Source organism: Lissotriton vulgaris, chromosome 2_1 (assembly GCF_964263255.1).
Source record: "Lissotriton vulgaris chromosome 2_1, aLisVul1.2, whole genome shotgun sequence".
NCBI classification, from domain to species: Eukaryota; Metazoa; Chordata; class Amphibia; order Caudata; family Salamandridae; genus Lissotriton; species Lissotriton vulgaris.
In genome coordinates, this window is record NC_141687.1 from 1,069,305,935 (window position 1) to 1,069,320,009 (window position 14,075).

Genomic DNA, 14,075 nt, shown 5'->3' on the forward strand with positions numbered 1-14,075 from the left:
AAACATTATATATATATATATATATATATATATATATATATATATATATATATATACACACACACACACACACACACACGTGAGCTAAAACATGGTAGGGCAAGCCAAGTTAAATTTCAAGCAAATAGCAATAGAACACAAATCAACTGTTACCAACAGTAAATTGAATGCAAGCTACTGCCTCTGTTCATTCACATCCATCGTTCACTGGTCAGTACACTCGTTCTTCTCTGCTCACTGTTTTGCCTTTTCCCTACACCCACACTGACTTGTCAATGCACCATCTATTCACCGGTCACTGCCCCACTCCTTACTGAGCAACAGAACAAGTCATCCCAAAACCCCAGTTTCACTACTCTGCACCAAATCCCTTGCAATCACTGATCAATCCACCCCAGGTCACCTTCCCTACTCATAAATGAACACTGCCCACATATTCATTGGTGTATATAACCCCCGCCCCTTCCTCACTTGTCACTGCACCCTTTCTCACTGCTTCTCCATATTGCGTCATGCACCACTTAACTTAATCCATCATTGATTCTCCTCACTTACTTCCGCCACTCGCTTCATTCCGTCTACCCCTTTCCCTGGGCGTCATGACCCTCATCCCAATAATGCTTTTTACAGAAGCGCGGATTATAAACCCTCCACGTGACCTCACACTTTGACACTCTTCTTTACCTCCCGGCTCCTCCTCTCCCTGGGGCTCTAGTTACCAGCTGCCGGAAGTCTCGCCCCTTCAAGGACAGCCTGCTGCCTATTGGGCGTTCAGCCTTTCCTTTACTAGCCACAGAAGCCACTCCAGCTAAGGGTCATTCGTTCGACTAGTTGTCAATCAGATTTCGAAGCGCCATTCCTGAGAGCGGTGTAAGGAAGGCGGTGGGTGGGACGAACCTGAGGGATGGAAATAAAAGCGGCCAATGACAGGAAACGCTGACGCTGGTAGAAAGTTAATGGGTGGCGCCTGCTAATTCGATTGAAAGTTGAGGTGGGCGAAATAGAGACTAATAAATCCGCATCCGATTCCATCGGCATATGAGGAAGCTGGGGACGTGTGACAAGAACAAGATGTGGTCATAAACTTAAGGCTGTAAGTGGTCCCGATCCTGCCGGTGCTCAGCACCAGCAGTTCTAACAAGCATTTACAATGCAATAGTTCTCGGGATAATTAAGTTTGAGCTATTGGCATTGCTAAATATTGCAACACCAACTGCAACAAAAGTCTATACATTGTATGCCAAAAAAATGTGTATTTGGTTTTGTAGCAATGGTGGCATGCTGCGCTTTAGATGAATATGTTTAAAATTAAAGTGCGCCATACTGCGATTACTACAATAGTTAATTGTGGATGTGTTAACAAATGATGTGTGCACTGATGCCTGGTGGTGTGTTTGCCTGTAGAAATTGTGCACTGATGGCTGGTGGTGTGTGTGCCTCGTGGAAGTGTGCACTGCCGGCTGGTGGTGTGTGCGCCTGGTGGAAGCGTACACTTACGGCTGGTGGTGTGTGTGCCTTGTGAAAGCGTGCACTGAACGACTGGTGGTGTGTGTGCCTGGTGAAAGCGTGCACGAACGGCTGGTAGTGTGTGTGTACGTCTGGTAGTGTGTGCCTGGTGGAAGCGTGCACTGACGTGTGGTGGTGTTTGTGCCCGGTGAAAGCGTGTACTGACGGCTGGTGGTGTTTGTGTCCGGTGAAAGCGTACACTGACAACTGGTGGTGTGTATGTCTGGTGAAAGCGTGCAGTGACGGATAGTGGTGTGTGCCTGGTGAAAGTGTGCACTGACGGCTGGAGGAGTGTGCCTGCTGAAAACGTGCACCGCCTACATCACCACTTAACCCCCGCCTACATCACCACTCAATCCCCACCCCGTACAGCACCGCTCAACTCCCAACGCCTACAGCACCGCTCAACCCCCACCTCGTACAGCACCACTCAACCTGCAACGCCTACATCACCACTCAACCCGCAATGCCTACAGCGCCAGTCAATCCCCACCGCGTACAGCACCACTCAACTCACAACGCCTATATCACCACTCAACCCGCATCGCCTACATCACCACTCAACCCGCAACGCGTACAACAGCACTCAACCCGCAACGCCTCCAGCACCACTCAATCCCCACTGCGTACAGCACCACTCAACCCGCAATGCCTACATAATCAATTAACCCGCAACGCCTACATCACCACTCAATCCCCACCGCGTACATCACCACTCAATCCCCACCGCGTACAGCACCGCTCAGTCCGCAACGCCTACATCACCACTCAACCCGCAACGCCTACAGCACCACTCAATCCCCACCTCGTACAGCACCACTCAATCCCCACCGCGTACAGCACCACTCAACCTGCAATGCCTACAGCACCACTCTATCCCTACCGCGTACAGCACCACTCAAGTTGACATCTCACCTTTGTCTTTGAATGCACAGCAAATGAGAAGATAAAAACTAAAATACACCTTTACTTTTCTGAATGAACAGAACACCTATTCTTTGTCAACCGGACCTCTTCCACCGGCAGGCCCTAAAAACAGTACTCCTTGATAAAATCTGACTCGCCATAGCAGCGGATTAATAGATTTCTCGCAGGGTGTTACAGCAGGGTCAACTATTTGGCAAGCTTCTTTCACAAAACTAAGTAGGCCGTACCAGCATTTTGAGGCGAGCACTTTCACTTTTAACACTACTTGTTGGGATTTAAAATTACTAAACAAAGTGATGCTGGCTAAAAATTAAAGATTGGGTGACAGAAATCCAATAAAGGAGAATTCTTGCTAACTAGGAAAGAGTACATCTAAGTTGACTTTAGAGAACATGATCTCGATATCCTGCCTGCCATCACAGCATGGCAATTTAGCAGGAGAGGACTTGTCATCACCTTACAATATATAGTGCAGGAAGAACCAATCAATCAAAGGCAGACCCCTAGATGGGATGATGCCTTGCATCTCGTGCAGATTTAGGGGTTGGATTCTGTTATTGCTTCAGCCAAATTGCAGAACCATGGGTGCGACGTCAAGAACTGCCGATGGGGTGCGATTTAGTGGGTGGTAACACCAGCCTATACTCAAAGACCTCTGGAAGCGGTTTGCAGGGAGTGCAGACTTTGAGCACTGTGGTGTGCTGCTAATGCAGAGCCACCGAAAATGAACGCTGAGCTTGTGTGCATAGTTCGGTTAGGGGATTAAGGTACGACAGCAGGTTCAGTGTGCAGTCCCTCAAAGTGCTTCTGATAGGTCCATAGTTGTGGATACCAGGAGCTTCAGTACTTACACACTGTCCGGGTTATATATACACAGAGAAAGGTGGAGAACCAGCATATGGAGAACAAGGGGAAAGTTAATAATATTTTTGGAGGTATTAGGAAGAGATGTTAAATAAATGCTCTGTTTATTATAAAAGACGACAACTGCACCGGCAGCCTGATATAACCCCTAATTATTAGGTGCAATGGTGGTCGGAAACGCCAGATTTGAACTCTCTTACACCACTGACAAGAATCATGAAAGTAATTAAGTGCCAATCCTGGACAATCATAACAAATGGTAATAAATCATTGTTTCCCTATTGAAAACTATTGGGGGTTTAAAAAAATCCTTATTAAAGGAATGTTTAAAGTCAAGATTGAATTTATGGATAACATTTAAAAATAAATGTAGCCCTTGGGGTTGGATGGGATGTCATATCTGTATGCTAGTGTGAACCTCGTCACTGAACTCGGTATATGTAAAGATGTTATGTATATATTAGACTTGTAACTATGTTTCATGTAGATTTTTTATAGATGTTGGTTGTCATTAAATAAAGTCCTGAAGAAGGTGGTATTTCGATTTCCGTCTACCGAAACGCCGCGTCAACAACTTTTTTATTGTATAACTATGAAATAGCATTTGTGATTTCTTTATTAGAAATTCTGTTCATTCTTTCTTGCTGTTTTGCACTTGAAAAAAAGTCATAAGCCATTTTCAAAGAAAATTGATTGTTTTGAATGTTCTCCCTATAACACTGCATTGATACATCGATATAAAAAGAAGGGGATATAGGAGACCATGTGCAAAGTGAAACAATCGTATGATTTTTTAAAGACTCTGTTATGCTTAATTGTGTTTGTACATGTATGTTGAATTACTATAACAAATATTATAGATTTTTTGCATATATTTGGGTTGTGTGATGAGAATAGTGAGTCCATGGGAGTTTGTTAATGATGCATGAATGTATGGATCAGAATTAGATTTTGTTCTGTAGGGGATATCATCTTGTTTATACTGCAGTGTACCCTGTCCCCGACATGAGTAAGGGTACCTCCAATATTTGATAACACCCACACCCACCCTCCGCCAAAGTCAGAAAGAACAAAATAGCTATTTTTAATGACTCAGCAGGGTCCTGGCACTTACTTTCTCAGACTGCTTTATCATGCTGTCATGACTCATGGGCCAGGAGACCGCTTTCTTGCGTCAGTTTGGTTATGGTGAGTGGAGCGCTTTGAGGCTGGCTAATACAACTGAGGAGTGCATTTACAGCTGAGGAGTGCAGAGGCATTTACAATCATTTGAAGGGTCTGATTACTATGTGTGAACCGACGGACCAGTTTGCAGGGCCAGACTGGGTTTGGCTTCGGTGTCAAGCAGACCTAGGGATTGCATGATTTGCAATAATTGCTCATGCAGGGTTTACAATTTCACCAACCCACTGGTCTGTGGCGTGATTTCGCACCAGTCGACCAGTGTGGAAGGCGTTTTTGCAGTGGTGACTCGGCGCAGGTTTATGTTTTGTGGGCACAAGGGTTGCTTCTGTGCGAATTATGGCCCAGCATCTGCGCAGAGATATTGTGGCCTGGCCCCACTTAAGAAGGTGGTACTTGGACTTCACAGGCAACAGGCAGCAGTTAGTAAACTGCTAGATGCTGGCATAAGCTGCCCTCTGGGCCCTCCACACTGTTCTGGAGGAGAGGGACTCAACCTGTGTGTGCAGTTCAGTGCATTAGATGCCATGTTCTTGCTGTGGCACAGCTTCCACAAGTTAGTAGCACAAATTCCTCAGTGTGAATTTCAAGATGGGGAGGAAGGGGAACAAGGGAGCAGTGTGGTTGGGACTCTCATCCTGTCCCCCACACCCTGCATGGGGTCTGGGCGCCCATGTGCTTGGCATACCGCCATAAATGTTTTTGGCCACTTGGGGCCCCATGGTCTTAAATAAAGAGCTATGAGCGCTGGAGCACTCTTGGCCTTGCTCACAGTTGTGGATATGGAAGTTTGGGTAGGCATTAAGATCTTGAAGTAAAGGGATAGCCGTGTTTAGAAATGACGTGCTTTTGAATTTACACTAAGTAAACAACGCTTCGCAGGGTGAAAGGGTTTCCTGGCATGAATGAGTTTGGCTGTCCTTTATTGCCTGCCAATACTCGACAGATGCTAGGCAGCGCATGGCCCGAGAGAAGCAGGGCACTGGGATGCATGCAGGCATAGCGCGGACGGTTAGCGGATCGCAGTGGTGGTGCTGAGGTTTTATTTTGAAAGGGAATGGAAATTTTCTCACGCAGCTCGTTAAATGCACACTTCGGCCACGCACCACTGAATTAAAGCCTTTCAGCTTGTTGGAAAAACCTAACACAGACTCGTCAGTACTAAGCTTATGTCGCATTTTACATTTTCCTGCCCAGGGGCGATAGCTCAGAGGCAGACACCTGCCTGATGACTTGCCGACACTCTTGGACGAGGGTTCAAACCCTGTCCTGTGAGACAACGACGAAAGCGTCTCTCAAGGCTTTCTCTTTTTATGGCAATGTCCTTGCCCGGCCTCCCTCCATTCGAATTGGCTGGACAGTACAATGGCCGTATAGGGTCGCAAATGTCTGATCTTAACTCACAATTGTTTGGATCTTGAAGCAACCAAAGAAGGGTCTGCGTCTGGGAGTAGTGGCCACCAGAAAATGTTTGCCTTATCCTATTCAGTGCTGTAGTTCGATTTGAACAATGTCATGTAAACACTCGCTGAGGTGCAGCACAGTGCTTGACGCAAATTTTATATCTGCCTGTAAGTTGTCTTTTTACCTTCTTAGGGTGCATTGAAGGTTAGATAGGTGTATTGGTGCACAAGGGAAAGGTCTGCCTTTCCGATGCACTTGTGCTCCGGATCTGGAAGGAGGAGCGGACGGACATCATTGTCCGGGGAAAGGCATTAGCAAAGTTAACCATGGGTCACAGTACTGGTATGTTGTTAGATACACGTTTACCATTGCACAATAAATGACACAACTGGGCTGCGCCAAACAGGTGGTAACTCCCAGCTACATTCTGCCACACGGGGTGTTCACGTAAAATGCCCAGAGGTAACACGTACTCAGGTGGACATGGGGCAAAAATTGGCGTGGTAATTGCGTTTGTGACAAACCTTTTAATTGCAACATTTATTTTCAAGGTATCTTCTCGAACAATGTAGAGTCCCTTCAGGGGCCACACAGCCTCTAGGCCCCCACGGTTGAGGACGTTTGATGCATTATTAACATTGGGTTGCTAATGTCTAATTTGCCGTGACTGTGCGAGATAATTTACCTTTCCACAGGACACTTTATTTCAGCATTAGCTGCTTTCGGTGCAGATCAATCAACACCCTATACCAGGTATTACTGCTTCTAATATTCTATCCACATCAAAACATTATTGACATAGGGAAAGCCATTGCTTTGCAACTATAATGCAAAAATCATGCTACCACTATTTCCTCATTATAGGAGGTACATGTTCACATTTAACATTCACCTCATATTCTATATCATGTGAATATGTTTGGGGGAAGTACATAAGGTAGTAGGTTTTAAAAGTATATTTACTTCGAAGGCGAGCTAGATTTCAATTCTGATCACTAGGCATGTTGTCATTATCTGGTTTGAGAACGCAGGCCAATAGTTGGGAATATCTAATGTATAAAGTCCTAGAAATATCAATTACATTAAGTACCTACTTTACTTACATTGAAGCAGAGCTGTTCCAAAGGACTTACAATAATATGGGTTGCGTTAAAATAGGAAACTGAAACTGTTCGATTTCAACATTAATGTCATCAAACCACTCTCCAAGCTTCAGCACCAGAGAGGCCCACAGCAGCAGACAAAGGCTGCAGCTGGATGGGCACAGCAGCGAGCAGAGCGGACATGTCGGGGACGGCCACTGCTAGCATATGTCTTCAATTATCGCAGCCGCGTCTGGCTGCGATAATTGAAGACATATGGGCTTTGGTGCGCGTAACAGACACCAATAGGCCATGGGCTGAGCTATGCGACCGCCCATGGCCTATTGCGTGTTCTGTTTTAAAAATACACGCACACAACACCCTATAAAAATGGACCTAGGAAATAACACGCATGAGCAGTGTGGAATTTCCAGGTCTATTTTTAAAACCCTAAGAAAAGGGCTCTGGCTGTGCAAACGCTGCTGCGCAGTGTACGCTAGGCCGAGACGTAAAAAGCAGATACTGAGACGGGTCCCTATCGAGCTCTCCATTTTTGCCCCCAACCTCAGGATGGAAAAAAAATCTTACCTCTGCAACAGTACCGCCCTTCACTGCCTTGATGTAACTTCTAAGGGACTTGTTATAGTTCTTTCACAGTCTCATCATTTCAGAATTGAAGCATTTTCAATAGTTTTATACAATGAAGCCATAGTTGCTTATTTATCTTATGCAACTAAAAACAATTGATAAAGCCAATAGTCCTGGCTTGTTGTAAGTGTAATTTTACATGTTGTATTATATATCTAGATGTAACAACAGAAGCAGCTTATTACCAGTCTGGTGGCACACTATGCTAAGCACAGATTTTTAGCTTATGTGTTTTAAGCCAAGCCCTAATTACATCGGCCAAGCCCCTTTGAGAGACCCAACAGTTTGTTCATCCCACTTAAAGCCCTGCATACACTCCCCTACCAGCCATACTGCTTCTCCCGCTTTGTTGGATAGAGATGTTAACTTATCTACAATTTTAAGTCATAACCATAGCTTCAGCATTCTGAAAAAATAGTTTCACATTTAAGAGAATTCTGCACAGCTCTCGTGTATGAAAATAAATACAAATATGCCATCACACTTGAATCAATGTTTATCTAATCTGCTTAAATGTAAGTAATCCAATACATGACTGAGGGGTAAAATAATGGTGTATTAAATTTATAAAAAACACAACAGGAGTCCCCAGCCAAAACAGGGAACCTCCTTTGAAGCTCCTTCAAAAGGTTGAGAGGTCTGCGTGGATAGGCAGCTGAAACGTGGGTCGGCAGCTGAAGTGAGAGTCTCTTCTTTTTTGGGCCTTGTCAAATGACCTGTAACACGGTGGTGAAGTGCATGTTGTAGTAGGCCAGGAGCAGCGTGGGACAAAGAAACTGGTGTATGGGTATGGTGTTGCTTGACCCTGTGCACGACAAGAACCTTTATTTGTAGCCTTAGGCAGCACATGGCATCAGAATGAGTGAATGGTCATCACACACATGGCAGATCGCATACTATCATACCCAACCTTGATTTTGGACCTAATAAGACATGAACCAACTTTGCAACCTGCCACCCCTTATTGTACTCCCAGCAGCCAGATGTAGTCATGCAGTCTTTGGTATGTCTGCGTGTTCGCCCGCAGGTTATATTGGTCTTCCGTTCGCCCCTTCAGTAACACCCAAGGCATAACTCCAACATTGCCATCTTACTCTTGTATTTCAATTCTTTTGGGCTGCTCCTTATGCTGACCAACATAGCCAAAAACTCTATTCAAAACTCCTGCAACTTCATCAAACACCGCCTCCAGAAAACCCCCATGGTTTTTTCTGCACCCCCTGTCAATAAACTACAACTTGACCCCCCACAATATAATCACTTAAGTCCACAACAAATACAACTCCACACCCAGCGTAGAAAGATCACCCAGGCTTCTGGGCACCCCGGCATTCCCTCCTTGGTAACCACTTCGTTCAAATCATTGTAGTTCCAGACCATACCTTGGTCAGCTAAATCAAATTTCGATTCACCACCTTCAACAAAGCTAACCCTTTTAAGTGCACAAGGTAATTTCCTCCATGATGAACAATCAAGACATCCGTACAACATGCTCTTCGAGACAAAGTGTTAAGTCTCGTGCCAGTGCATACTCATTTCCCCAAACCATTTAACCTGATATTTCAAGTCATCCATACCCAACTGTGATCCATATCTCCATGTCGCAGCCTGACAAGCTGCCAATTTAAGAACAGAATTGCCACAGATCCAAATTTTCATATGTTGGTTTCCTTTTTCGGCTTTTAGTCCACCAACTTATCACACACCCTCCCATCTGGATACAGTACCATCAATACCGGTTGATCTTCCTTGCCACTTCTGATCCATCTTGGATCTGAGCAAGTCTACCCTCAAAACCTCTACCAATTCCACTGCAATACGTCTATGCAAGCCTTCCTGCCACCCGGATCCGAGCAACTCTGACACAACCAAAAAACAACCATACCATCATCAAAGCACAAGCATTGGCAAAGCCAATACGTCTTGCCTATGCAAGAGCTATTGGCTTTGCCAATGTGTTTAAGCCATGTTGTACAACAGTGTGGTTTCTGTTCAGCATGGCTAAAAGTTAGTGGTGAAGAGGAGAGCGGCTTGGAGTGTTGTAGAGTAGAAAGGTGAAGAGTGGGGAAGGGTGTTGTGGAGTGGCAGAGAGTGTTGTGTATTGGAGTGGCATAGTATGGCGTCACGTAGAGTGGCATACACTGGAGTGGCATAGAGTAGAGTGGACTGGTGGAGAATGCATTGGCAAAGAGTGCTGCAGAGGATAGTGGCATGGAGTGCAGTGGCACTGAGTGCAGTAGCATTGACTTCAGCGGTGTACAGTGCAGCATCAAAGAATGCAGTAGAGTAGATTAGAGTGGCGCATAGTAGAGTGGAGTAGGGCAGAGTGGCATAGAGTGGTCCAGATTAGAGTCAGGTAGAGTTGAGTGACGCTGAGGGCAGTGGTGCAGAGTAGAGTCGAGAGCGACACAGTGCAGTGGCACAGAACGGTGCAGAGTAGAGTAGCATAAAGTGGTGCAGCGTAAAGCATAGTGGCGTAGAGTGGGATAGAGCAAAGTAGAGTGACAGAGTTTAGTGGTGGAGAGTGCAGGGTAGCAGAATAGAGTGTCAGAGTGCAGTGGTGTGGAGTGGATTAGAGTGGCGTAGAGAGCAGTCACGTAGAGTGCAGTGATGCAGAGTAGGGTGCAGTGGCATAGAGTGCAGTTGTGTAGAGTGCACTGGCCTAGAGTGCAGTGGTTAAGAGTAGAGTGGCGTAGAGTATGTGTGCCCTATCTATGGTTAAAGGGCATACCTGCTTTACACATACTGAAAATGGGATTGGACAGGAAACCTGCCTCCACTTAACACTCATTCAATGAGCGTATTCATATCTCGAAGCGATGCTTAGTTTGATCACATTTTTCTTAAGAGAACAGTAAAAGGCTCCAGCAGAAAGGATAAAAATGAATGACATTTTCAGCTGCATTCAATAATTTACATGCACAAAGAAAATGACCAAACTGAAAGTTTCGTTGTTTTAAGTTATTGATTAACTTTTAGCAGGATCTGCACATAGGCGTTTTTTCACAGTAACATTGCATCAACACCCAACAGACCAATCATCTGACTTTATTGTCATTCATTTGCACAAAATTGTGGGGTACATTACTGCCATCTTTGTACAAAATATGTGTTTTATTTTTTGCTAGTGGATAAAAAAAATACTGACAAGTCTTTGAAATCTGAAAGTGGCCAGATGAAGTTTTATGTGAACTGTGTGGTGTTAGCGTTCTAGACGCTACCGGCTGCGTGTGACTTAACACGCGCCGGTGGAAAACATAGCTGCTGCGCATGCGTGAACGGCTGTTCACGCCAGTGAGAGCCCGGCTCAGCGCGAGCCACTCATGTTGCCCGGCGCTCTTCCCAAACCCTGTAATTTAAGATAATAAATGTAACTCTCCCCTACACCTGCTTAAGTGTGATTATTAGGAGGAAACCTACACCTCAACAGTGGCGACGAGGAGTGGGACCTGTTCACTCATTGAAGGAGACAAGGTGCAACACGTGGCAGGACCGAGCAGGCAGAGACGCAGAAGGGCCGGAGCCACAGCATCTACGCCATCCACCTGCAGAAGAAGGAAAGAAGCGTGGGGGAGCGCTACAAAACCGAAGGGAAGACCGAAGGGAAGAGCGTGCCAGAGGCGCAGAGTCAAGGCCAAGTGCACTTGCAGTCAGAGAGCCTAGGAGAGAGGCGATCGGCGCAGAAGCACGGTAGGAGCACGCTACCACCCCACCTAGGGCCCTGGCTGAGAAGGGTGTCCACGAGGGAGCGGGAGGAAGCAAGCCCAGCCCCACCACGTCGCAGGCAGAAGGCGCCAATGCACCTGGCAGCCCCAGAAGCCAGGGAGGAAGCAATAGCGCGCCTGGCAGCCCCAGGAAGCAGGAGGAAGGGCCAGACAGACAGGTCAAGATGAGCAATCAAGCGTCATCCCTCACAGCGCCGATCCCGTTTTTGCCCAGGCCTGGGGAACCACAAATGAAGTGGGAGGACTAGAGGGAGTACGTCAAAAATTACTTAGAAGCACTGGAGGATGAATTTACTGACGAATTCACCCCCGCAAGACGGAGACGGATATTGCTGCACAACCTGGGCCCGGAAGGAATAAGGGTGTTCACAAACGTTGCGACGACGCCACCACAAGCAGTAGACGCAGATGTCTTCAAAAACGCCTTAGATGACCTAGACGCTCATTACCGCCCAGCAGTTTGCGTTTCTATAGATAGATTCAGCTTTCAGCAGTGGAAACAAGGGGATGGAGAGTCAGTTGACGATTACGTGGCAGCTCTGAGGAGACTAGCAGTCACGTGCAAGTACGGAGCGCAGGAAGAGGAATATATCAAAGACCAGATAGTAATGCACACCACCAACAAGAACGTGCAGGACAAGCTATGGGCTCATGGTGAAACAACGCTGAAAGAAGTGATCGCCATGGTGAAAAAAGCTGAGCTTTCCAAAAGGTGTGCAGACGCGGCGAAGAAAGAGAGTGCGCAAAGAGTCATGGTTAACAAGATTGACGACGCGGAACCACCGAGGAGATACAAAATGGCGCCGGGAGACAACCGCGGAACCAGCAAATGGGCGGGAAAACCAGGTCAAGCGGGAAAGCAGTCCTCCTTCACCGACTCGACGTGCTACAGGTGCGGAAGTGCAAACCACGCAGCCCAAGACAAACGCTGCCCCGCCTTTCGTGCTAAGTGCATGTTCTGCGGCCTGATAGGCCACTATGAGAAGGTGTGTCGAAAGAAAGAAAAGAGAACGATGGTGAAATACATAGCGCAACAGCAGCAAGATGAAGGCGCAGAGGAAGAGTCTGACGAGGACGACAGACTATATATAGGAGGTGTGAAAATCAGAGTTGCAATCGACTTTGGATCCCCGTGCACCATTGTGCAGAGATCGGTGTGGGAAGGAGAATTCAGACCGAGCCTAGGCCCACAGCTAAACCCGCCAGACATCAGGCCAGTGTCGTACACAAGCAACCCTATCCCCATTGTGGGATACCGGAGCCTGAGATTCGAGTTCAGAGGGAGAGCGGCCACATGCAAGCTATACGTAGCTGAGAAAGGGCCCTCTGTGCTAGATGAAGGGACCAAGGAGACTTGGGGCTCAAGCTGGATCCAGAAGGAAAGGAGCAGGTGCTGCTAACAGATATTGAGCAATGGCCAGACCTAAAGAGAGTGAGAAGAGAATTTCCCAACGTCTTTGGTGGCAAGGTGGGCAAACTGGAGAAGTTCATGCATAAAATCGTGCTCAGAGAAAACTCCCAGCCGGTGTCTCACAAGGTCCGCAATGTGCCCATTGCAGTGAGGGAAGCAGTCCAGCAGGAACTGTCTCGTCTGGAAGTGCAAGGGATCATTGAACCGATCGACAGCTCAGAGTGGTTGGCCCCATTGGTTGTCGCCAGAAAGCCCAATGGCAAGGTTCGTCTCCGTGTGGACCTGCGCGAACTGAATAAATGCTTAGTGGTAGAAAAGTTTCCTCTTCCCAGGATAGAAGAAATGTTGGCGAGAACCAGGGGAGTGAAGTGGTTCTCCACAGTCGACCTCACGTCGGCATACCACCAGATCGACCTACACCCGTCCAGCAGGAAACTTACATCTTTCATTACCCCCTACGGCTGTTATCAGTTCCGCAGGATGCCCTTCGGCCTGGCGTCGGCTGCAGCAGTATTCCAAAAGCTCATGCATCACCTGTTCAAAGATGTCAAAGGCATCCAGTATTTCCAGGACGACATCCTGGTAATGGGGATGGATCGTAAGGACCACGACTTCAAATTGGACAAAGTGATGAGCGTTCTACAGGAAAGAGGTCTCACGGCGGAATGGGAGAAGTGCAGATTTGGGATGACATCTGTGACCTACCTGGGGCACCAAATAAGCGGACAAGGGACCACGCCCAAGCAAGACAATGTCAGAGCAATCTGCGAAGCTAGAGCCCCCAACAACAAAGATGAAGTACGGACATTCTTGGGGATGGCCGAGTACTACAGCAAATTTGTCCAACACTTTGCCACGAAAACACACAGCTTATAAGAGACAAAACAACTTTCCAGTGGGACGACGAGGCACAGAAGGAGTTTGTGGAGCTGAAAGGGAACATCAGCCAGGCCGTGCCATTGCAAGGACATGACCCGGCAGGAGCCACCATCCTCACCACTGACGCCAGCGAAAAAGGACTGGGCGCAGTCATTGCCCAGCAGAGAGACAACAACACGGTTGAGACACTCAGCTTTGCATCAAGAGCACTGTCGCAAACTGAAGAGAAGTTTAGCGTAATAGAGAAAGAGATGCTAGCTGTTGTGTGGGCAATGGGAAAATTCCGGCAGTTCCTGTGGGTTACGAGGTTTTGCCTACAAACTGACCACAAACCTCTAGTCAAGGTACTGACCTCAAGTGGGCATGCCACGGCCACCCCGCGGATTGCCAAGATGACTCTCAAACTATTAGAGTACACGTACGATGTGGAGTACATCCCGGGAACAC

The 14,075-nt window shown here is 47.0% G+C and overlaps 1 protein-coding gene across 4 annotated transcripts in view; it reads right to left on the reverse strand.

The window, feature by feature from the left end:
- The window catches only part of SLC37A4 (solute carrier family 37 member 4), a 115,082-nt gene extending 114,346 nt beyond the window's left edge, over positions 1-736 (reverse strand). Inside the window, exon 1 of one of the 4 annotated variants that reach the window (XM_086956756.1) lies at positions 685-736. The gene's annotated coding sequence lies outside the window, so the exon portion shown is untranslated. Of the gene's footprint in view, positions 1-555 lie in introns of all 4 variants that reach the window. The other 3 variants (XM_086956757.1, XM_086956753.1, XM_086956755.1) reach the window with 3 other exon arrangements.
- Positions 737-14,075: the final 13,339 nt, after the last annotated feature.